The following is a 24,179-nucleotide window of genomic DNA, read 5'->3' on the forward strand; positions in this document are numbered from 1 at the left end:
CCATAATTCTCCAATACCTCCCCTATACCAGGCCTGTCAAAAGACAAAAGGCCCAGACTCCGACCCGGAAGGTTTTATGCAATGCCAGTATTGCGGCGTGTTGGAGTAGAGTACAATGGGGATGGCTTTGTCGATGGGTGTCAATGGTCCTGGGAGTGTTAGCACTGCAGGAGACGCCGGAGAAGGTCTTGGTCTCGTCAGTAGCACCACTCCAGATTCAGTACCAGATCCAGGGGCCCGGCTGGTGCAGAGGACGTACCTGCTGGCGGGAATCCATAAAGGGTTCCTGCCAAACTCATGGGGCCAGAAAATGTTCAAGAAGGGTCAGGCCACTCAAAATCAGGAAAACGCATAGCTGGTTGGGGCTCCACAGAGGCACAAGGCCTGGAATGAAGATGCTCCGTATTCTCGTCCAAGGAGAAGTCAAAAACCTCCAACTTTCTTACTTTTATCTGACTTACCAGACGGCCACTTTGACGGGCACAGACACGGGTTCCTTGCTCACTTTGCCACTGGATTCAAATCTAGCCTGGCTGATGAGGTGTGTTACCCCGAAACCGGTCCCAGGATGCTTGTTTCCGGTCCAGGAAGGACCTGGCTTGGCAGTTCGGTCTGGACTGTTCCCATGAGACAAAGGGTCAAAACTGAGGTGCATATGGCTGGGTCTGAACTGGGGTGGCGAAGTGAGTTAAAGAACGATGATGGGGCGCCTCGGCTGGGCTGACTGCGGAGTGCTGGTGCTCCCGAGGGTCCGGACCCGAAGCGCTTCGCTGAGTACGGGGCCCTCTGGCCGGAACCTACACGACTGGAATCGCCGATGGGCGGCAGACCCTGGACCCTCGCTGGTGCTCTGATTCTTCGCCGCTGGTGCCGGTGAGCGAAGCGACGTTGATCCCGGCCCTGGAGGCGGGGGACGGAGGCGATTCAGCGGCGACCGATCTGGGGGGCACCTGCTCTGTACTTTCCTGACCCATTGCGGCCCGGCGGCCTGCGGCGGTCTTGTCGGCCTGGGCCGCCCTCCCGGGTCCCGCTCTCCCGCCATCCTGTCGCCGAGGGGCTGGAACTAGCGGCCCACCCGGCGCCCTTGCTGGACGAGTGCCTCCTTTCGCCCTAGCTCCCTCTCCAGCTTCCCTGAGAGTGACCTACTACGGGATCCTGATTTTGGCCCTACTTCCCGCTCTGGTCGGTGCGGTGATCGTCTCGCCCTGGACTGTGCCGCCATTTTGTCATCTGTGACGCATTGCCCTCGTCCCTGGCGGGGCCTTCACATTCGGTGCACACGAGTGGCTGGACACATCTGCAGCGGCCAGCCCTGAGCTTTGCCCATTGAGGAGGCCGGGATGTCTGGGAGAGGGGGCGCAAAAAAAGGGGACCGCACCCTGCCGGACATGCTCAGCAGGGCCCAGCAGCAGCGGGACAGGACACAACCATCTCCGGGGCCCTCTCGGGCCTCGGCAGACGCCACTGGAGGCGAACCACCGGTCACGAGGTCCTTCATGGAGGGCCTATTCAGCTCCCTCAGGGATGACTTCCAGACGCTCAAGAGCGAGGTGGCCAGCGAGGTCCGTGAGGTGCGCAGAGAGGTCGAGGGCCTTGGCGAGCGAGTTGACACGGTGGAAACGGCGGCCCAGCGCCGCGATGAGGAGATAGTCCATCTCCAGCAGGATGTTCTCCGCCTACGGGAGCAATGTGTCGAGCTTCAGGCCCACTCTGAGGACCTTGAGAACAGGTCCAGGCGGAACAATATCCGGGTGCGGGGTGTTTCATCCACTGATGCGGGATCGGACCTGGTGGCCTTTCTGCAGGACCTGTTCCGGGAGATTCTGGGAGAGGACACGGACTTTCCGATTCGCATAGACAGAGCGCACAGGGTGGGCAGCCAGCGCCAGTCATCAGCACCCCCCCCTGATATTCTGGCGTTCCTGCCGGACTTCCCTTTGAAGGAGCGCATTATGACGGAGGCCCGCAGGAAGCAGCCTTTAACCTTCAGAGAGCGGCCCGTGGCGCTCTACCAGGACCTGTCCGCCATTACGCTGCAGAAGCGTAGGTCCTTCCGGATCGCTACAGACTTTCTGCGGGAACATGAGACGCCCTACTCTTGGGGTCACCCCTTCCGTCTAATCTTCCGATGGAATGGAGTGTTACACCAGCTGCGCTCCCTCCAAGACATCTGCGGGGTGTTGGGACTCACAGCCACGGAGGAGAATGGAGCAACGCCCGCTTGGAGGCGTCCCGAGAGACGGGGCCGGCGAAGATCGAGGAGACGACAATCACCAGCGACTGCGAGTCGCCCTGATTCCCCTACCGTCAGGGCTGAGATGGCGGAGGCCCTGAGGGCGGCGGCCGGGGCCTCGCCTGAATCCAGCGGTGTGGCCTTGACGGCCTAGTTTCACTCCGGGGGGAGAGATTCTTAGCCTCTGCGATGCTGGGTTGGGACTGGGGGGGTTGGGGGGGGGTTGGTCGGAGGTGAGTGGCTGAACGTCCACTTGATTGATTACTGCAGACTTGCCCGTTCGGGCCGGACTGAGACAATGGGATGTTTTTCTTTGTTTCTATTTTTGGCTAGTTGCCGTGGGTTGGTTCAGGGAGGGTTTAGGGGTTGGTTTGTTGTTGGTGGGGTCCCGTCCGATGCTGCCCATGAATGCGCGAGGCCGGTTCTGGCCTTCCCTGCACCCATGCCCCGCGCGCCCCCTCCGCTGTTCCTTCGCTTGCTGCTTAGCGCTTCGAGCCCCTGGGAGTGATGCCGTCCTTGAAGGTGGTGACCCTTAATGTTAAGGGTCTAAACAACCCTGTGAAGCGTAGGGCGATCCTTTCCCTGCTAGAGGGGACGAAGGCGGATATTTGCCTTTTGCAGGAAACCCATTTACTCTCCAATGATTGTCATAGGTTGCGCTCTGCCAAGTTCCCCACCCAATTCTTCTCTTCGGCGGCGACCAAGACTGCGGGTGTTGCCATTCTTTTAGCCAGCTCCTTCAGGGGTGAAGTGTTGTATAAATATGCTGAGCAGAAGGGGAGGCTCCTAGTGTATCGCATGCGGCTTGGGGGTGTCACCTTCACGGTTGGCTCCGTTTATAGCCCGAATGACCACCAGGATCGTTTCCTGGCATCAGTGTTGGTGGACGTCACTGCCTCGCCCGATCGCCATGTTGTCCTGGGGGGAGACCTAAATATGGTCTTTGACTCCGCTTTGGATAGGTCTGCCCAACGCTTCCCGCAGACGGGGGAGCTTTCTCGAGCGGTGCGAGACCAGATTGCTGAGATGGATCTGCATGACCTCTGGCGCACTATGCACCCCGCCGATAGGGACTATTCATACTTCTCCCATGCGCACCGCACTTACTCGCGGTTGGACTACCTTTTGGTGAGCGGTCCGCTTCGCTCGGCCGCCACGGCGGCAGACATCGGGGTCCTGTCCCTGTCCGATCATGCGCCGGTTTCGGGAGTCTTTGCTTGGCCGGCAGCCCCCCCCTCTAGAGGGATGTGGCGGCTTCGGGATACGCTTCTACATAGGAAGTCGGTGGTGACGCGAGTGGAGGAGGTCATTCAGGAATACCTGGTCCACAATGGCAACTCCGACACGTCCCTCGCGACGCAATGGGCAGCCTTGAAGGCGGTCCTCAGGGGGGAATTCATTTCCATTTCCTCGGCGGAGAACAGGGAGCGGCAATGTAAGAGGGACGAACTGACGGCGCAAGTCAGGGAACTTGAGCAGGTTCACCGCCGCACGGGAGCTCCTCGGGTCTGGAGGCGGCTGAAAGCGGCGAGGAAACTCCTCTCTGCGCTGGATTTGGACCGGGCGGAATACGCAGCGTTGCGTCTGAAGCATGCCTTTTATACGGGCGGAGACAGATGCGGTAAGCTCCTAGCCCACCGGCTCAGGGCTGCGCGGCAACGCAATGTGGTGAAGGAGTTAGTGGGCGCGGATGGGGTCCCGGTTTCCGGTGACGCGGATGTGGCGGATTGTTTCCGTAGCTTCTACGAGGAGCTATACGCCGCGGAGCCCTCCCCGCCGGGAGAAGCTGAGGCCTATCTGGAGTCTGTGACCCTCCCGTCTCTGGAGCCCGCCCAGGCAGACCATCTGGAGAGGGACATCCCTGTGGTGGAAGTCATCTCCGCTATCGCGCGATTGAAGCACGGTAAGGCCCCGGGCCCGGATGGCTACACGGCCTTGTTCTACAAGACCTTCTGCTCCACTCTGGCGCCTATACTGGCTCGCCTGTTCAACTCCTTCTCTGTGCCGGGGGCCATTCCGCCGGACCTTCTTTCCGCGACGGTGTCGGTTATTCCGAAACCCGGGAAGGACCGGACCCTGTGCGGTTCATATCGGCCTATTTCGCTTCTGAATGTGGACCTTAAGCTCTACACGGGGATCCTGGCGGCCAGACTTGGCCTGCACCTACCGGGCCTGGTGGAAGTGGACCAGGCTGGTTTTGTACCCGGTAGGCAGACAGTCGACAACACCAGAGGGTGACGCACGTGTTAGAAAAGGCCTCACGCATCCCGGGGGAACGGATGTTGCTGTCGGTTGATGCGGAGAAGGCCTTTGATAGGGTTCATTGGCCGTATCTTGAGCTGGTTCTCAGGAAACTGGGGATCGGCGAGAAGTTCCGCTCCATGGTCTTCAATTGTTATAGGGGACCGTCAGCATCGGTGCGAGTCAACGGACACAGCTCTAGTAGTTTTGTCATTGAGCGTGGTACGAGACAGGGATGCCCCCTCTCGCCGCTTTTGTTCGCCCTTTATATGGAGCCGTTCGCCCAGAGGATTCGCGGCAATTCGGACGCTATTGGGGTTGAAATGGGTCGGTATACCCATACTGTTAGCCTATATGCGGATGATGTCCTGCTGACCCTGGATGACCCCAGGCGGTCACTCCCTGCCTGCGTTCGCGAACTGGACGCCTTTGCACGCGTGGCCGGCTTTAAAATGAACATGTCTAAATCGGCCGCTCTAGATGTGTCGCTCTCCGCGGACACCAGGCGAGACCTCCAGCGTCTTTTCCCTATGCAGTGGTCCTCTTCCACGGTGCCGTACCTGGGGATCCTGCTTGCACCTTCGCTGCCCGAGATGGTCAAGGCCAACTATTCTTCCCTTAGCAAGAAGATTAAAGAGGAACTCGGCCGATGGGGCAAGGGCCTGCTCTCGTGGCTGGGCCGTATCGCGGCGGTGAAGATGACGGTGCTGCCCCAGATTTTGTATCTTTTTCGCGCCTTACCTCTCCAGCCCCCTGTGGGTTGGATACAGGAAGCGCAAGCTGACATCTCCCGTTTCGTGTGGCAGGGCCGCAGGCCTCGGATGAAGAGGGCTCTTTCCATGCTTGCGCCGGAGGCGGGGGGTCTCGGTGTTCCGGACCTTCGGAAGTATTTTCAAGCGGCGCAACTCCGATATTTGGTGGAATGGAGCAGGTGGGAATCGGACAAGCACTGGCTTTTTCAAGACCAGGCGGTTGCTGGTCGCACCCTTCAAGAGATTCCATTCCTGCGGCGCGCACACCGCCCGGCTAATCTCTACGCCTCCTTTGTCACTCGGGTTCCGCTACGGGTGTGGGATGCGGTTTGTGAACTCCGCGAGCTCACTACTTTCCCATCACCGTTCACGCCCATAGTTGGTAACCCAGACTTTACTCCAGGCATGGCCCCAGGAGCTTTTTCTCACTGGGTGCGGGCGGGCTGCAGGGCACTCTTTCAGATTTACGGGCCGGAGGGCGTGCTCCCTTTCCAACAACTCCGGCAGGAATTTGGTCTGACGGAGGAGGACAGACTGCGTTATATGCAGGTCCGTCACTGGGCTCTCCAACCCCAGGTGCGTGACGTCGCAGCCCGCCAAATCACACCTTACGAGCGGTGGCTGGTGACTCGGACCTCGGATGCCAAGCTTATCACTGATCTGTACAAATTTCTCCGACCCCCGCCGTTTCATTACCACAACCCGGGGAGGGAGCGCTGGCACAGAGAATTGGGCAGGACCCTGAGCCACAAGGAGTGGGACGGGATCGCATATCGGGCGAGGCACTCTGCATACCACACTGGGCTGACGGAGACTTTTACCAAGGTGTCCACCTACTGGTATTACACCCCGGAGAGGCTCTACGAGATGCACAAACTCACCGACAAGGGTTGCTGGCGAGGCTGCGGACAAGAGGGTACTCTATCGCACATTCTTTGGGGGTGCCCGATATTATCTGCTTATTGGAAGGAGGTCTTAGATGAGGTGGACAGGCACTTCGAGGTTGAACTCCCGCGCCTCCCGGCGTATGTCCTGCTAGGCCTCCCCAACGATTTGATGTACCCGCTGAAGTCCCGCAGGGGTAGGCAGATTGCTATTGCGCTAGGCTCAGCGGTTCAGAATATCCTTGTGCACTGGCGCACCCCCACTGCCCCCTCTATCACTGGCTGGTTACACAGGCTCTGGCAGGTACTGGGTATGGAGAAGATCTCGCTCACGGTGGCTGGTAATGTTGACCAGTTCGAGGAACTTTGGCACCCTTTCTTGGCGCTGTTGTCCACGGAATTTCGGGAGATCACATGTCCGAGGTACCTGCGCCTTCTTAGGCTGACGCCGCCGGCGGCTCCAGCGGATTGAGAGGGATGGGATCGGGGGGGCTGGGGGCTGGGGATGGGAGGCTAGGGACAATGTTTCTGTAATGGGCTACTGGACGGGGATGTTGGGGTATTGTTTTCTTCCGTTTCCTTATTCAGGGGATGGGGGGCTTGGAGGGACTATGTTGTTTAAGCTGTGTTGCGGGTTGCTATTCATGCTTAGCTTTGATTGAGGGGTTGGGGTCTACTGGAGGGTTATCCGCATGGCTTTCTTGCCCTACGGCGTTTGCCTTTTTTCCCCCTCCGGGACTGCCGACCTCCCCGCTTTCCGCCAGAATCGCTGCAACATGTTTTCTTTTGTACTGTATGTAAACTTGACCTCCTAATTCCCCTCCCCCGTGTTTTTATGTCTTAATAAAATGCTTTAAACCTAAAGAACGATGATGAATTCAGATCTGTGTCTGGGGGTGAGTGTCTGAAAAGTTTCAGCACTCCATCCATCATCTCCTTGTGTGTGATTGCTGCGAAAGACGGATTTAGAGGCGTCGAGTAGCTGGTTCTGCTTCAGGTGTGTCATGTGTTGATTGTTGATGATCTTTTTCCAGTACCTTCTCTGGGAATGTGAGCAGGGAGATTTTCTGGTCGTTTTTGAGTTCGCTGGGTTCGTCGGAGGGGTTTTTGAGTAGTGGTCTGACTTTGGCATGTCTCTAGACACCGGGAAATGCTGGGATGATGACAGAGGTGATGACAGAGGTGTTGAGTGGGGTGGCGTGTTCCTGGCCAATTCTTTGGTTTCCGAGGTTGAAGATGTGGTGCGGACATGGGTCTGTGGGAGCTCCCGGGTGGATGGATTTAATGGTGGAGATGGCGTCTAAGGTGGAGAGGATGACCCAGATGGTCAGCGAGAGGTTTGTATCAGTTAACTTGGTGGCGTATCTGTTGAGGAAGTCTGTAGGTGTGCGGTGGGGTTTGAAGTTTCTGTACGGTACACGGTTGTAATGTTGTCATGGAAGAAGTGGGCAAGGATGTTGCACAAATCCTGTGAGGGTGTGATGATGTTTTTGTTGGCAGTTGGGTTGGAGAATTCCTTAACTATTTTGAAATGCTCCATGGTATTGTTGGCACTGGTTTCGATGCATGCATGCAAGGGCTGTCTTCTTTGCTGATCTTAACAGGCAGTGGCAGAGGTTTAGAGAAGTCTTGAAGGCTTCCCTGTCGAAGGTGTCCTTGCTGGTGCGCAATCGCGGCTCCAGCTGTTTGCTGTCTTGTTTCACTGTTCTGAATTCTTGAGTGTGCAAGCTGGCCTTTTTGGAGGTTTTTCTCTGGCCTGTTGCTCTTGATGGGAACAATACTGTCTGCACAATTGGTGATCCAGGAGTTGAAGTTTTCTCACAACTGCTTTTGGTGTATCTCATTCACTGGCCAAAATGGCAATCTAGTCATTTGGTGTAAATGTTGTAGAAAGATGGGCTGCCTCAAGCAAAGATGATCTTCTAATTTTGCTTGGGAGCCAACATTTTTCTCCCATGGGCAGAGGTGCAGTTGTAACAAGTGTGGACTGGTTACGATGGTCACATACACTCAAGACACTGTCTGAGAGGTGTAGACAGGTTGCATATTGGGATGTGAGCTCTGCAACAGCAAGATTACTTGAATGCTAATATCTGAAGTTTAAAAGGAGGTGAAGAAAATCTGTGGTGAAAAAAAGGCTGAAGCAAAAATATACCCTCAAGCACAAATGAAAACAAACTATGTGGTCGTTGTAAGTCTTTGGTTAAGAAGGTTAAATCCAGCCATTGTGCACTAATTAAACAAGCACTGGCAATGCCCATTGGTCGTATCTTCATGAGCTATTGGCTTCGCCAATGGTTTTAAACCATGCAGCACAGCATCCCCAATGCACTGCAGCATAATTAAGAAAAGAAAAAAAAGGAGCTATGACATGGTGGCTGCATCATTTTGTAGGCGCGTGCACCACACACACATACACTTCTAAATGGCACAAACGTTGTTTTTAAATTACCAAATTGGATCAGTAATTAAAATAAGTAAGCATTGCAAAAGAGGTTTTTTTTCTATTAAAGCACAGGTATGGGGAGAGCATCACAGAGCGCAGGTGGGGGAACAACACAAAGGAAACATGGGGAAGCATCACAGAGAATGGCAGGTGGGGGGGCAGCACGTAGGGAATGGATGGAGGAAAGAACACTGGTGGAGTAGATGGTGGGGAGCAACACGTAGGGAGGGTGGAGGGAAGTAACATGTAGGGAAGGGATGGTGAAAGAAACAATGGTTAGTGAGAGCTGCACGGAGCAGGCGGAGAGAAGCACACAAGCAAAAAAGTGACAACAGAGAAGAAATCAAGGGCGAGTACAACATGTAGATAGCACGGGAGAAGCACACAAGGGACAGAAAGCAGCATAGGTGCGGCTAGGGGAGAGAAAAACATAAGGGAGATTGGTGGAAATGATGAAGCAAAGCTTCGCATATTTTGCGACTTGCCGAAGTCATGAACCTCGTCTATGTGTAACAAGGTAATCACATGTATGTTTTACTAACGTTATTTTATGTTTGAACAAGGTTTCTTGATGCTTGCATATGTGTTTTACTAAAATAATTCACTCGAGTCATTTAACATGGCCGCCGCTTGTATTTAGTTACTGCGCATGCGTCAGTCACACTCACGTGTCCTGACGTGTCTGCAGAGTTGGAGGGAAATTTATGCGCATGCGTAATACTTAGCTTTGCCAGTAACGTGGTACTGCTCGTGCCACTGCTCTTGTGTCTGTTGATATGTAGCTAACATTTAGGTTGCATAAGTATATTTTATAGTGATAAGTTGAAAGTACAAACCCTGTGATGTGTTTTCATAATGTTATTTCTGTGTATTAATTTGTTTTCGCTTACTTTTCATGTACCGCGGGGAATGGGGGTCTAACTGCACCAAAAGCCATCTTGGAGGTCCCTTCTACGCATGTGCGACTTTCTGGGGCACCGACAACCTTGGCTGATGGAACACCGCCAGTTGGCAGTGATGGGCAAGATGCTCCTGAGAACTGACCTGCAACCCTAGCAGGACGGAATCACATGTCCTTATTCCGAAACAATGTAATATCTCTATTGTATTTCTATGCAGTTTCTCATGGGAACCCCAATCTCGCTAGGCGGTACCCAGATATGTAAATGAAGCATCCAAATAGTGTGTTATGATTGGTGTATTACCCAAATCCTACCTTAGGACCAATCGAAATTGGGGATTCTGACACTTTGCAACATTTGAGGGGTGGTACCCGGTCCCAAAACAGTATATCTACCCTGGGTTCACCTAGGGAAATTGTCCGACTTGTCTGGTTTAGCTGACCTGTCACTGACCCATCGTACTCAATAGGTGACTGAAGATACAGAGCGCTGCGGAGCACTCTGTCCGAAATTGACCATAGACTAAGGTTCTACTGAACCTTAAAGTGCTGGCGAAGCACTTTGCTGGGAGTTCGCTGACTCAATCGGGGTCTTGATCGATAGCTGCAGAGAGGGTGGAGCGCAGGCGTTGCTTCCAAACTGCGGGTGCGGTCCTGTCCTGAGCGGTCCTGTCCTGAGGGTTTGCTGTCCTGTCCTGAGGTCCTGTCCTGATTCCTAATCTGAGGGTATCCTGTCCTGTCCTGGGTGTCCATTCTGCACCTGCTGTCCTTTAAGGGGTATCCTTCCTTGAGGGTTTCCTGTCCTTAAACTGACCCGTGGCCAGGGTTTGGTTTCCACACCAGTCTAGGTAAATACTGCTCTAAGTTCTTTAAACTTGCACCTTTCTATTTTCTGTCTTTTGCTTTAATAAAGACACACCTTTGCACATGTTGATTTTTCCATGCTTTTGCCGCAAACTATTGAATCATAAAGTCAATTGCATATTTTCTTAAATTGTTCCTATGCTATCCTACCTTTTAGAAATCATATTTTGCATTGCAGTATGTCATTTTCTGATATGGTCTAGAACGGCCTTACTTAAATTTTCTAAAGAGTTTTTGCCTTGAATGCATAGCATATTTCCCTTGCCTCTCATATTTGCATTTGAATGATTACCCTGACTTTATTTCTCTATAGTTATGTACTTTTCATTATCTTGGTTATTGATTGCCTTATTCTTGTAAGTTTGATGCTTGATGAAAACGAACTTTAGATAAACATTTTAAAACGTCCAGTTGTCCGTGGTCATTTTACAACGGTATTGAATGTCATTTGAATTTGCATTTGCTGCCTTTCCTTTTACAGCTAGGCTCCTGATCCGTTGAGGTCATAGGTACCCGTGTCGGTGGATGGTAAGTCGGGTACACTGAGTAAGAACAGTAGGGAACACACACAATTGGTAGCAGCCCGTGAAGTCGCCCTGTCAATGAATAGTGTGAATTGAAAGTATATGGGCCCTGAAGCCGGAAACGGCGGAATCATTGGCTGGGTGACCTCGCGCGCTCTATCAGTTTTCTGGTAGATCAGAGGATGGTTAGGGACTAGCTAAAGGTTAGGCAGGATTAGTTAGGCTAGTTAAGTCGGTAGCTGCTAGTACATTAATGCTGCTATAAGAGCAGCTGTTCCGAGGGACCCGATCAATCTCTTGTGAATACGCTGCTGAAATCAATGAATTGTTTTTTCATTATTATTCTTGTTCTTATATTGTTATATGTATTAATCCATGCATTTGTAAACCGTCTCGTATTGTGTTGTCCGAACTCCCCGGGGAATTGAAAGGGCAAGTGGTGAATAGAATCCATTGTCCTGAGGTCACAGGCTTAAGAAAAGTTAGGTGCAGGTTAGGATAACCGGGAAGCACTAACTAGGGTTTTCTGAATACATGTGTGAATAAATGTCAGTAACGAAGTTCATTGGCAAAATTCCCATAGTGGCGTAACCTAGTAAGGGTCACATCGGAAGAGTAGCAGGTTCCTCGGAGCTAGGGTGAAAGCAGAGGGGTCTGCTGGGAAACCTTAGACTCGGATATATCCCGGAGAAGTGGATGAGTTTAGGGGAATAACAGGTTCACCGATGCTAGAGTGAAGGGTAGGCGGAAGAGATCTACCCGCAGCGCGTGAAAAGTAAATGGAAGTAGTTTACTTGCAGTAAAACAAAGCTATCCTGTCTAGACACTTGAGCACTGTGGCGAATGTGTATTTGTTGTAAAATAACCAAGCAATGAGCACTTTAAAAAGAAAGAAAGTTTCCGTTACCTTGTGAAGGGAGGGAGTCAGTCGCGAAGCGCCTCTGACGTCACTCCGTGCCGCGCTGGGATTGGTAGAAGCAGCGGGCGGGTAGCGGGGCTGGAATTGTAAAGGAGGGGTGAAGCGCCGGAGCGTGAGAACAGTCTCACGAAGGGGTCGCGCACCCATTGGCCGAAAATATTTGAACGCGTGCACCTCATTGGTCGCACGGAATTGCAAGACGCGTTCTGATTGGAGGTGACTTTGTAAACAGAGTTAAGCGTAGAAATCGTATGTGGCACTCGTATTGTCCAGAGACTAGACCCGATCCAAGAAACCAAGGGTTTGAGAGGGATCAGTGGAAAGCCAATAGATACGATATTATGTACGGAGCTAAGAGAAAGATGTCCCTTGTAAATAGGGTAAAGAATTATTTCAAAACGGACAAACCGATTAAGTCTAGAGAGGGCGTTACTATCCCGCCACCGAATACTCCCGCCTCATTCATGATGTTTGACCGGGGGTACAATACCTGTGTGTGGTTGGAAAATTGGGTAAAGTACACAAAAGATGACGGAATATTGGCTTTTCCGTTAGACGGTACTTTCAATGGTAGGATTCTATTTAATTTGAGAACCCGAATGAATGAATTGCATCCCAGACCAAGACTAACGCAGTATGAGGCATTAGAGGAATGGGAGATTGAGGCTTTTGAAAGAGAGAAACCGCGGATGGACAAAGGTCTGACCAAGTGGTACCCCAGGCTGAAACAAGAGACCAGGGATAAGAGGATGAAACAGTGGAGACAGAGCATGATTGTTGAGGGTCTGTTTCCCATGATGCCAGCAGGTAACCCTCCTGTGGGAGAGAAAAGGACAGAAAAGAGTAAGCATTGGGGGGCCCTTGGGGAGTCAGACGATGAATTGTTAGATGACATCTTTACGAGAAGTCCGCCCCCTTATAATGAGGGAGCCCGACCTTCCAGTGCAGGAGACAATCCCCAGCGTCCATCTATTAAGGAGGAGGACAGATCCCTATGTAGGGGGGGAGGTGGCCAGGTACTGCCCTATTTTGAGAACCCCGGACCCGCAGAGGTACGCGATATATATCCTAGAATGCCCGTGAGCTCGGAGGAAAAATATTCCCGTGAAAGAACGTTTTTCCCCAGACCTCTTTATGAAAACGAAGAAAAACCAGTAGGTTCAGGAGTGCCCTTTTTGCAGCCTCCGTATGGGGAAGAGCGCAGGTCATTTGGTGCAGGAACTTTGTTCCCAAAACCAAATTATGGTGGAGGACCAAGTGAAACGCATCCTACTGCCCCGAGTTTTACTCCTCACCTGACCCCACAGATAATGCCTGAACGAACATTAGGAAGGATACTGGAAGAGAGGGAGCAAGAAGTTCTAGCTAGACAGAGGACAGAAATAATTCAGAAAATCTCCCAGTTAAACACTAGTCCTGAAGCTTTGACTATTCCGGTAACGATCGGACCAGTAGTCCCGTTGTATGGGAATAGTCAAGGAAGTCCGAACTCTCCAGTTATGAACCCGATAATGGCCCCGCCGAGGCAAGAGCCCCTACTGATAGACGATCAGTCCAGTGAGTGCGAATCCGAAGTTGTGTTCTTGGATCTGCCAAACAAACAGACCGGGAAAGGAGTGCAGAAGAGGCATAATCCTTTTGATGCGAAAGAAATTAAATTAGAATCAGCAACAGGTACTAGGAGTGTTTCTTTGGTAACCCCGGAAGAAATTGAAAGTTGGAGTCGTGATTTAGAAAAACAGGCTCCGCAAACGAAACCTTTAGACCTCTACAAGCTGAGGGTAGAAATAGAGGAATTGATGGCAGGAAATGTGGGGTTAGACAGATTAAACACCTATTCTGAAGAAGAGTTGCTGTTTATGTGTAAAAGCCTTACCAGAAGTACCAGGGTGCTCCACGAAAAGCTGACAGACACCGCAGCTAGTATGGGGGTAGATATTTCAAGATCCAAGCCCTTACAAAAGCCTTACAGAGCTGAATTCTCAGACAAGGATTTAGAAAACCTGAATGTGTCAGGGAAGAAGGTGCAGATTAAAGAGTTGCTTGCAGTTTTGCAAAAATGGGGAGACGTGGAAAAGTGGAGAAGCAGGTGGGCAAGAAAGAAAGATGAGGCTCGATCCAGACAAGCTACCCCTGAGTTCCCTTTAAGAGAAGTAGACAAGCCTGAAACATTATGCCCCATGCGTGAAGTGCCAGGTGGGAGGTATGTGCACGTTCCATGGTCCAGACAGGATATTGTGTCCTTTACTAACGATTTCCCGAAGTTGCGCGAAAAGCCAGTTGACTGGTACCGGCAAGTGGAAAGGTTCGTAAAGGTGCAAAAATGCCTGTGGAAAGACCTGGATGGGTTTTTCGACATTGTGGTCCCAGTCGATCTATGGACCGAGTGTAAGATCGCCATAGGCTGGCCTAGTGAGGAGTACCCGAGGGACTCTAACACAGGGGAACCGTCAATTGAAGTGATGAAAAAATATGAACAAGTGATTCAGCATTTGAAAAATAAGGTGCCAGCAAAGGAAACTGATTGGACCAGAATAGATAGAACAACGCAGGAAAGAGAGGAGACAGTGCACTCCTATTATGAAAGGTTGTTGCAGGTGTTTAAGACATACAGTGGTATAGATAACATCGAGATGAAGGATATGACGCATTTCATTTACAGGTTTGTAAACGGTTTAAGGCCTGAAATTTGTCAGTGGATAAAAGATAATAAAATTTGTTGGCATACCAAAAAGGTAGATGAGGTCCTGCGGTACGCAAAGTACTGCGAGGACGAGATGGCAGAAAAGAAAAAGGCTCTCAAGGAGAAGGTGATGTGGGCTCAGGTGAAGCTCGCAGAACAGCAGGAAAAACAGTTGAGTAACATGGTCAAGAACACTCAGAACCAAGGTACTGGGGGTGGGGGAGGAGGTAAGCCCCGGCCCAAAATGAGCAGGGAGGAGGCTATGAAGAAATTTCCCTGTCACCAGTGCGGAGAAATTGGACACTGGCGTAACGAGTGTCCTTACTTGCCGGATGATAACCCCAAAACACCTGATTTAACTCCACAGACGCAGAAAGAAAGACCAAGAAAGACTCAACCACAGGTAAAAACAGTTCAGGTGCCCCGAGCACCAAAGCAAGTATACAAGGGAAAACAAACAGAGGGAGATGAGATAGAAGTCTGGGAAAGCAATGAGAACAGAAATGCAGCAACTTCGCAGTATCTATTAAATGATACCTTCCTTTGTGATGACCAGTACTGACGGGGCCTGAGAGGGGAGGACGAGGAGTGCGTACTTGGCGCCTCCTTGCCGGTAGACCAGTCCGGACCATACATTGAAGGAAAGGTTGACGGAAATGATGTCACCTTTCTGTTGGACACTGGCGCTACCCGTTCTACTGTGAGGACAGTGGACGTTCCAAACCTACCCCTCTCGGGAGAAGCCATCCAAGTAGTGGGGGTATCTAATCAATTGATTAGTACTCCTGTTACCAAGCCCATGGAGATCTCAATTGGAAACTTTAAGGAATTGCATAGATTTGTCGTTTGCGACACCAGTCCAGTGAACTTACTGGGACGTGATTTGCTGTGCAAAATGAACTGTACCATCTTTTGCACACCAAAGGGTGTTGAAATTCAGACCCCAGATGAAGACGGCATTTATAAATTAATGTTAATCAGACCTGACTCGGAAATTAAACGAATGACCATGCAGGATTTGCCCAAAGAGCTCCAAGAAGCAGTGAAGCCAGAGGTGTGGGACTTTACTGGGAAAGATGTAGGGTTAATGAAAAATGTGGACCCCATACAGAGAGCGATCAAGGACAATGCAGTATACCCCAATACTAAACCCTACAGAATGAATGCAGAAGTGAAAGCTGGTGTTACTCTGGAAATACAGAAATTGCTAGAAGGAAACATCATACAGGAGGTAATGAGTAGCCCATGTAACTCCCCGATTATGGGCATCAAGAAGCCTAGTGGCAAGTACAGAGTAGTGCAGGATCTACGAAAAGTCAACAAGATAGTAGTCCCCTGTTGCCCTATTGTCCCGAACCCAGCAGTGATTCTGTATCAAATTCCCTGGGATGCTGAGTGGTTCACTGTGATAGACCTGTGTCATGCATTCTTTTCCATTCCCTTGCATCCAGATAGCAAATTTCTTTTCTCATTTGCCTTCAATGGTCACGTGTATTGCTGGAACAGGGTCCCTCAAGGGTACACAGAGAGCCCCTCTATCTTTAATCAGATCTTGAAAAAATGTTTGGAAACTTTGGTCTTACCTGGAAATTCTGTCTTAGTGCAATACATAGACGACCTCTTGGTGGCGTCTAAAAGTCATAGGGATTGTGTGATTGACACCATTGCCCTCCTGAATCACCTGAGTGAGAAGGGACATAAAGTGGCCCCTGACAAATTACAGTTCTGTGCAAAATCAGTGAAATATCTGGGGCACCAGATAGAGAAAGGGGTCAGGAAAGTGACATCGGAAAGAGTGAGAATAATTCAAAAGATGCAGTTACCCCGTACTCAGAAAGAGATCAGAATGTTCCTGGGTGTGATAGGATACTGCAGGCAGTGGATTCTGGGATTTGCAGTCCTAGCTAGGCCCTTGATAAAAATGACCAAGAGAGGAACGCCTGATATTGTAGAATGGAATGATGAAAGCTTAACAGCCTTCACCAAACTGCGAGATTGTCTGTGTACAGCCCCTGCATTGGGAATGCCAGACTATTCCAAAGAATTTGCCCTATTCTGTGACACTCGTGATAATTGTGCATTGTCAGTCCTGACACAAGATCATGGCACAACGAGAAGGCCTGTGGCATATTTCTCTGCCACCCTGGATCCAGTGGCTGCTGGATTACCAGGTTGTCTGAAAGCAGTAGCTGCTACCTGCGCAAGTTTAGAGCAGAGTGAGTCCATTGTCATGGGACATCCGGTAACTGTGTATGTCCCACATGGAGTGGTAATTTTACTGACCAGAACAAAGACTCAGTATCTCTCCCCTAGTCGGCTGACTAAATATGAGAGGATTCTGGTGGGTGCTGCAAATGTAAACATTGTTAGGTGCAGTATTCTGAACCCAGCCACCTTACTCCCCGACCCAAAGGATATGGAAGGGGGAATGGATGATGAACATGATTGTATTGATTTAACAGAGTTCAACACCAAGCCACGCCCAGACATAAAAGAAACGCCATTGCCTGAGCATGACAAAGAATTATTTGTAGATGGTTCATGTCTAAGGCATGAACAAGGAGGCCTGAGTGCTGCCTATGCGGTAGTCTCCTTAGAGAAAATTGAGGAAGCAGGTTACCTGTATCACATAAAGTCTGCACAAGTAGCCGAATTGATTGCTATGATAAAAGCTTGCCAAATTGGGAAGAACTTACGCATAACAGTGTATACTGATAGTCAGTACTGTTATGGGGTGGTGCATGACTTTGGCCAGTTGTGGCTACAGAGGGAGTTCCTGACTTCATCAGGTACCCCTATTCGAAATGGAAAAGTTGTTCAGGACCTTTTAGAGGCAATCCAGTTACCGAAGGAACTGGCAGTGGTAAAATGTGTGGCTCATAAGAAGAGCATGGACACTGTATCACTGGGAAACGATTATGCTGATCGAGTGGCCCAATGGTGCGCCAGAGATCGGTATATCGTAAATCCAAAACGTGGGGGGCCAGGAACCAGCTGCCAACTTCAGGTGTTTGAAGAAGTGCCTACATGGGATGAAGTGAAAGAGTGGCAGCAGTCGATACCTTGGCAAGAAAGAGAGAAGTGGAAGGAAGATGGGTTTCGACCAAGACGTGTGGATGGTGTCATCTTAGGTCCAACTGGTATGCCTGTGTTGCCTAGACACTTACTTAGCACAATGGCGAGATTGATACATGAAGGATCACACATTGGTAGGGACGCCATGATTTTAGTGTTCCAACAGACTTGGTACAGTAAAAAGTTCAGGAAAGTAGCAGAGTCCCTCTGCCAGAGGTGCCTGTCATGTCAAAAGATGAACCCAGGGAAGAAGACTGTGGTTGAACTGGGAAAAATTGGGAGGTCAGGGGGTCCCTTTGTGAGAATACAGGTTGATTTCATCACCATGCCCCGTTGTGAAGGGAAGCGGTATGTCCTCGTCATGGTCTGTTTATTTTCAAAGTGGGTGGAAGCTTTCCCTACTCCCCAAAATGACGCAAAAACAGTAGCTAAGTGTTTATTAAAAGAACTGATACCTAGGTTCGGGGTTCCAGTCACTATTGAATCAGATCAAGGCTCACATTTTCAGAATGCAGTGATCGACGAACTTTGTAAGGCCTTTGGAATTTCACAAAAGCTTCACTGTGCCTACCGTCCAGAGGCTTCTGGAGTAGTGGAACAAATAAATGGAACTATCAAGAACAGACTAGCAAAACTGTGTGATGCAACTAAATTGACCTGGGTGAAGGCCCTGCCTCTGGTCCTGATGGGACTCAGGAGTGTTCCAGATCGCCACACAGGCCTAAGTCCCCATGAAATCATTATGGGAAGAGTGATGAGACAAGCATGGGTGCCTGGAAGCAAACTGTTGAGTATTACTGATGATTTGGTGCTTGAATACTGCAAGAGATTGGGTGACCAAGTGCGTTCTATCTCTCGCCAGATCGGAGAAGACGCCATCCTCAATCCAACGACTCCTCTCCACAAACTGGTCCCGGGGGACTGGGTGAAGATAAAGAAGCATACTCGGAAGAGCTGCCTGGAGCCAAGGTGGGGAGAAAAACGTCAGGTGATCCTGGTAACTACCACAGCAGTAAAGTGTGCAGGAGTTCCACGCTGGGTACACGCCAGCCATACCCAGAAGGTACCACCAGACGAGGTGCCTGAAGCAGAGGGACGTCCAGCAGAGGACTCTGGAGGAGCAAGACCGGAAGTAGCTGACGACGTACAGCCCAGTACCAGTCAAGCTGCAGAATCAGCAGACGTTGGCCCAGGAATAGTTGATAACGAACTACCAGGAGCCCAGCCTGCTGAAGGGGTCAACGAAGCTGAGCCAGAAGTAGCTGAAGACGAGCTGCCGAGCATATGGCCAGAGGAGTGGATTCCCTTGATTGATCTCACCGAAGACACCATTCGAACAAGTGAACGACTTTGGGAAGGTAGAGAGTGGACTAGAGAGGAAAGGCAAGGCACAGGCGAAGAACCTCAGACTCTTGAGATTCACATCAAAACTGAGGAAGGAGAAGGTCAGACAGGGACAGAGCACGTGATTGATACAGAACAAGTGAATGCTGCAGAACCGGTGCCCGATACTGAACAAGTGAAGGATACTGAACAAGTGGGGAATACAGAGCAAGTGATTGATACTCCTCCACTGACACCTGATATCGGGAAGGGACAGACTAGACATAGTGTAATAGTTCGAGCAGAAGAAAGTCCAGAGATCGAAGTGCTTGAACAGGATCAGATAGAGTTAGAAGAACGTGTTCAGGAAACAGAAACAGAGACATTTGAAGACGAAACGCAAAACTGTCCTGAACGAGGCCAGATTAGTAACCAGGCAGAAGAAATAGATGCTAGCCCTGGAAACAGTCAGATAGAAGAGGAAGAAACTGAAACAGAATTGCCAACAGTAAATGAGAACAAAAGGGCAAGAGAAGGAAACGAGGTTCAAGTACCAACCAAAAGACTTAAGAAAAGAAAGCATCTTGAGCCTAGATTCGTAAAGAAATTAAGACTAAGGATAAAGACGGTGGAAGAAAAACGTGCAGAAGAAAGGAGAAGTGCTCGCATAGCAGAACAACCAGAAGACACTTCCAAAAGAAGGAGTGATCGAATAAAGAGACAAAACAAAAAGTACAAGTCACCTGAATGGACACTTGTGTTGGAAGAACTTGAAGATCTTGATATAACTGACGTAAGCGACGGAGAGCCCGTCCCTGAGTACTCTGACGAAGAAGAAGAAGAGCCACCGTGAATTTGCACAAAGTAAGATACTCGTGTGAAGACACAAAGAGGGGTCGAGAAACTTCTTCTGAGCCAAAATGTCTGATTCAAACGTGAATGGTAGACCTAGTCGCAGCGGTTGCAAAACTTGCTGCAAGGTATGTGTCTGTAGTATAGTTGTCCTGATATTACTCTGGATAGGACTAACAATTTTCATTCCCTTTGCTGTAAGCAAAGATACTAATATTGTCCCTACTGAAATTGTAAATACTGACAGTGAGGAGCTGACAACACAGAGTGTAGCTAGACATGAGAGAGCACTGAGACAAACAAAACAAGACTTAGAAGCATCAGATGAGGGAGAACTACATTATCGTGGAATTAAAAACAGGACACGCTTAAATGTTTTCGCAAACTTATTAATACACTATGTAGAGACTATGGAAATTGAAGATTGCTATGTCTGCATGAAGCTACCTACCTCTGTAGCTGAAGGCGTGACATACCATCACTTGCCGCTGACATACGGAATTTCCTGTAGCATTTTAGCTAGTTTATTTTACAAAAGAGGACCGTTACAGTACTATTACTCTAATAATGACGTGATCTTTTCTGAGCTTCCTATACGTGGGAACTTGAATCCTGTACATACCAAAAGCGACGTGATACGATATATGGGAGACTATTTCCTGACTATTGGTGATATTGACATAGGTGAAGCACACAGAGATAACTTGACTTGTTCTTTGCGTGAGCAGGAAAAGATGTTCCTGAACATGGCAGAGAAAAGGAGAATTAAAATACAAAAGAAGGCTAATGACGAAAGTCAGAAAAAGCCAAGGTGGGCAGAGAACATGGAAGGCACCTCAACTGGTGGGGCGGGTCCTGCTCTGTTGCTGGATTTTGAAAAGAAAGGCAAGCTATGTCTTCACCGCGAGAAGACTAGCTATTATAATAACATTTTCATTGGTTCCAGTGAATGCGAACATAATTACAAGGTAATTGGAGGTTGGGGTTTCAAAAATGGGTCAGAGCCTGTGTTTCCTGGAATTTATTATATTTGTGGGGACAAGGCTTATTTCAAATTGCCGGATCACTGGTATGGAAGCTGCTATTTTGGCATTGTCTTCCCGAAAATATACCATGTGAATGGAGTTGCTGGAAGCAGTGAAAATACTAATGGCTTAGTGCGTAGTAAAAGAGAAAGTATAGGTGAAATTATGGGTAGTATTTTCAGTGCACTGATACCTGGAGTGGGAGTGGTTCTGAACACTCACAGAATTTGCAAATTGTCCACTATAGTGGATGTGTTGTCGACTGAGACAGCTCATGGATTTCTGCTGGTCAATACCGAAATGGTTGCGATCAGATCAATGGTTTTGCAGAATCGACTTGCTCTTGATACCTTATTGGCGAAAGAGGGCGGAGTCTGCCGGATGTTGAAGGCGCAACATTGTTGCACTTATATTCCGGACAAAAGTGTGCAGCTCAAAAGATATGTGAGAAACATTACTAATTTGGCAAAGGAACCCAGACCACTCGAGGTTGATAGTGCCTGGAAGAGACTGGTAGATGGTCTCTCAAATGTAGGTCATTGGTTTGCTAGTATAGGTAAAGGCTTATTGCTTAAAGTACTGATGCCAATTGGAATTATAGGTCTCATCCTATTTTTCATATTTGTCTGTTGCAAATGCCGTAAGCACACCAGAAAGCATGAAGTGAATGCAAGAGGGGTGAAACGAAGTGTGGATGAGCTCGAATTAGAGGAAGTGAATAATCAGATCTATAAAAAGGTGAAGAATTCTCACCCTACCAAAACTGAAAGGGAAAAGCTGGAGAAATTGCTGGAAGAGATAGAGTTGTACAAAGTGTGAAAGAAAGTTGGCATCTGGTTCCATTAAAATTTTGTGATGATAGTAAATATCATCAAAGAGGGGATTGATGAAGCAAAGCTTCGCATATTTTGCGACTTGCCGAAGTCATGAACCTCGTCTATGTGTAACAAGGTAATCACATGTATGTTTTACTAACGTTATTTTATGTTTGAACAAGGTTTCTTGATGCTTGCATATGTGTTTTACTAAAATAATTCACTCGAGTCATTTAACATGGCCGCCGCTTGTATTTAGTTACTGCGCATGCGTCAGTCACACTCACGTGTCCTGACGTGTCTGCAGAGTTGGAGGGAAATTTATGCGCATGCGTAATACTTAGCTTTGCCAGTAACGTGGTACTCGTGCCACTGCTCTTGTGTCTGTTGATATGTAGCTAACATTTAGGTTGCATAAGTATATTTTATAGTGATAAGTTGAAAGTACAAACCCTGTGATGTGTTTTCATAATGTTATTTCTGTGTATTAATTTGTTTTCGCTTACTTTTCATGTACCGCGGGGAATGGGGGTCTAACTGCACCAAAAGCCATCTTGGAGGTCCCTTCTACGCATGTGCGACTTTCTGGGGCACCGACAACCTTGGCTGATGGAACACCGCCAGTTGGCAGTGATGGGCAAGATGCTCCTGAGAACTGACCTGCAACCCTAGCAGGACGGAATCACATGTCCTTATTCCGAAACAATGTAATATCTCTATTGTATTTCTATGCAGTTTCTCATGGGAACCCCAATCTCGCTAGGCGGTACCCAGATATGTAAATGAAGCATCCAAATAGTGTGTTATGATTGGTGTATTACCCAAATCCTACCTTAGGACCAATCGAAATTGGGGATTCTGACACTTTGCAACATTTGAGGGGTGGTACCCGGTCCCAAAACAGTATATCTACCCTGGGTTCACCTAGGGAAATTGTCCGACTTGTCTGGTTTAGCTGACCTGTCACTGACCCATCGTACTCAATAGGTGACTGAAGATACAGAGCGCTGCGGAGCACTCTGTCCGAAATTGACCATAGACTAAGGTTCTACTGAACCTTAAAGTGCTGGCGAAGCACTTTGCTGGGAGTTCGCTGACTCAATCGGGGTCTTGATCGATAGCTGCAGAGAGGGTGGAGCGCAGGCGTTGCTTCCAAACTGCGGGTACGGTCCTGTCCTGAGCGGTCCTGTCCTGAGGGTTTGCTGTCCTGTCCTGAGGTCCTGTCCTGATTCCTAATCTGAGGGTATCCTGTCCTGTCCTGGGTGTCCATTCTGCACCTGCTGTCCTTTAAGGGGTATCCTTCCTTGAGGGTTTCCTGTCCTTAAACTGACCCGTGGCCAGGGTTTGGTTTCCACACCAGTCTAGGTAAATACTGCTCTAAGTTCTTTAAACTTGCACCTTTCTATTTTCTGTCTTTTGCTTTAATAAAGACACACCTTTGCACATGTTGATTTTTCCATGCTTTTGCCGCAAACTATTGAATCATAAAGTCAATTGCATATTTTCTTAAATTGTTCCTATGCTATCCTACCTTTTAGAAATCATATTTTGCATTGCAGTATGTCATTTTCTGATATGGTCTAGAACTGCCTTACTTAAATTTTCTAAAGAGTTTTTGCCTTGAATGCATAGCATATTTCCCTTGCCTCTCATATTTGCATTTGAATGATTACCCTGACTTTATTTCTCTATAGTTATGTACTTTTCATTATCTTGGTTATTGATTGCCTTATTCTTGTAAGTTTGATGCTTGATGAAAACGAACTTTAGATAAACATTTTAAAACTTCCAGTTGTCCGTGGTCATTTTACAACGGTATTGAATGTCATTTGAATTTGCATTTGCTGCCTTTCCTTTTACAGCTAGGCTCCTGATCCGTTGAGGTCATAGGTACCCGTGTCGGTGGATGGTAAGTCGGGTACACTGAGTAAGAACAGTAGGGAACACACACAATTGGTAGCAGCCCGTGAAGTCGCCCTGTCAATGAATAGTGTGAATTGAAAGTATATGGGCCCTGAAGCCGGAAACGGCGGAATCATTGGCTGGGTGACCTCGCGCGCTCTATCAGAAACAAATGCACTTTTATTGAGTGCTTAACCCAATGAAACAGCAGCAAAGTGTAGAAGCACACAAATAATGTGTCAATGCTCCAGGGGAGAGACAAACAGAAGAGGAAGGAAAGCCCACAACAATTTTGGAAAAAAAGCAAGTAAATGAGAGTGACGATAAAGCCAGTCAATGGTAAACCATGGATGGCCTCTAAGCACACTGTAAACAGACAATACTTCTTTCTGCCAATGGCATAGCTGTCTGATAGGATATACCTAATAAGATCAAAAAGACATCACCAAAAGCTTGCGCTGTCTGGCAGGCAAGACCTAAAAACTGTTAACTATAAACAGCCAACCAACAATTACAGAGGCACATGATACATAGATGTGGGTGCCACAAGTAAGTTACATTTAAATCACTAGTCTTTCCTTGAGTCCCCAATTAAGGTAACATCCACCTAGTAGTAGGAGAGGAAAGAGATGGACATTTATTTTAAACAAAAACAAATAAATACACAAAAATAGGACTTAACAATTCAACACAGGTCACTTTTAGCAAAAACTGATAACATGAAATCCATGACTATGTAA

The 24,179-nt window shown here is 48.9% G+C and overlaps 1 protein-coding gene across 4 annotated transcripts in view; it reads right to left on the minus strand.

The window, feature by feature from the left end:
- Positions 1-24,179, minus strand: part of HJURP (Holliday junction recognition protein) — a 934,375-nt gene that overhangs the window by 730,322 nt on the left and 179,874 nt on the right. The window lies entirely within an intron of this gene.

This window comes from Lissotriton helveticus, chromosome 4_1, assembly GCF_964261635.1.
Source record: "Lissotriton helveticus chromosome 4_1, aLisHel1.1, whole genome shotgun sequence".
Taxonomy (NCBI): domain Eukaryota; kingdom Metazoa; phylum Chordata; class Amphibia; order Caudata; family Salamandridae; genus Lissotriton; species Lissotriton helveticus.